Raw genomic sequence first — 2,090 nt, 5'->3', positions numbered from 1 at the left:
ATTGTTCATGGCACTGGAATCAGGAAGACGAGATCTATCCAGTCACTTTGGTTCAAAACTCTTTCAAACAATTTGAAATTTGAGCTATCATTAATGTCGTGGATCAATATCTGATCACTCCTCCCCATTAGGAATCTTTTGAACCCCAAAAGACTGATATACCAATCTGTATAGTAGATGAGAGTAACAACACCCTCTTCTTTCAGCCTCCATACACTTGCCTTGCATGGCTAGTGCCTTTGAACCAAAACATGAAGATAGTCAACACTTTCCTTCCTGGATGTGCTTTTCCTCCGGTTAAGAACTGTCTTCCTTGATCATTGATCCAAGGTGGTTCAACAAACATGAGATTACATCTTCTCAATAGAAATTTTCCTGAGCAGCATTCAAAATTTCTGTTACAAATTTTCTTCTGACATCTTGTCAAAATACAAGAAAATAACTTGATGACATAAATTCTTGCTCCATCAAAAGAAACAAATTTCACATCATGTGAATCATCATCATGTCCTTGCATCTTGTGTACAAATGATTGACTAAATCACACGTTGGCTAAAAACATGCCTTTTCAAACATTTGACCCTTCAAGTCAAGCATGTACAAAAAGAATATTAAGGATTCTTTTTCAAAGATGAAACACTTCATCTTTATCTCCCTTTTACAATCTTGGAGACCAAATCAACTTTTCCAAGTCAATATGACATTACATGCATGTTTAAACAAAGCAATAGGATGGTCAATTGTTTTCCATCAAGTCAATTACACATACATGTTCAAATAAAAGGAAATCATTAACATCCTTGTGTTCATATATACCATTCTCATGTATGTATTCAATTCTTCAACTTTCTCTTAAGAACAATCATAAGTACAAGATCCTCAATCATATGTACATGTACTTTAAAAGTTGAAATGAATATAATTTTGCTGTAATAAAGTGAGTCTACATACTCAACTTTTCCATCTTGCAACTTGCATTCCATTAGCAGACAAGTGCATCACATCAAAAGACATGCAACTTTAATTAGATAAGAATGCTAACCATTTCTCACCAATCAAAATCAAAGGTGCTTCCTTTAACTGTACATCGACATTGATATGTGAATCATCCTGACACACATCAATTATGGAAACTTCCTGTCCATTCTTTCCATACTCTTTTTCCACTTTCTTCAAATTTCATGGAAGCATTGTTGGATTCAAAGTCCAACACCTTTCAGCAATATTTCCTTGCTTATGGAAATAAGTACAATACATGTTCATCCTCTTTACAGCATAATTTTCCTTGTCCAATGGACCTTTGGCTTCTTTCCTCCTTTTCTTCAAAAGTTTCTTGTATGCGGCCATTCTCTTCCAACATCTAGAAACACTATGGTTAACCAAACCACGAAAGGAACATGCAATTTTTTTCCAATGCTTATGTGGAAATTTACCATGCTTAACATAATCAATAGAAGTGTGATTGAAATCAGATTTATACCTTTCCTTTTTCCCTTTTTGTCTTCATGAGAAGGTGTATCGAATGAAGAAGTGGCTCCCTTCGGAACACCATCAATCTCTTCAATGATTTTAGACCTTTCACAACTCTCTTGTTTGAGTGAATGCTTATGATCACCTTCTTCTTGCAAAGTATGTTTCAAACAATTTCATTCCCCATAAATACAATATTTACAAACTTGAGGTAGGGAACCTGAAATGAAACTCCTTCTAGGAATGGTTTCGATTGCCTCCATGGCTGCTTTGGAACATTCTCCATGAGATTGTCCATATCCAAGACCCAAATACTTAGGCCTTTCCTCAACCATTATTGGCTCAAAAATTCCTTGTGCATGTTTTCCCAATCCTTTTCCTTCATAGCCCATTTTCAACATCAAGTTGGACCCTATGCCTCTTGTATGTTTTTCAAAAGAACCAACATAAACATTCTTAGAGGAAATTGAAGACAAACTAGAATTGTTTACCTCTTCTTCAAACTAATGCTTCACTAAGGCTTCTTTGGCAGCAAGGAGCTGTGTCTCCATCTCATGCATCATTTCTAAGTTCATATTTTCAATATGAATTTGGCTCTCCATTTCCTGCAATTTGTCAAA

Source organism: Pinus tabuliformis, chromosome 1_1 (assembly GCF_031772625.1).
Source record: "Pinus tabuliformis cultivar Carrire ecotype Pingquan chromosome 1_1, CPIR1, whole genome shotgun sequence".
Taxonomy (NCBI): Eukaryota; Viridiplantae; Streptophyta; class Pinopsida; order Pinales; family Pinaceae; genus Pinus; species Pinus tabuliformis.
The sequence above is the reverse complement of the archived record's forward strand: the minus strand, read 5'-3'. Positions refer to the sequence as shown.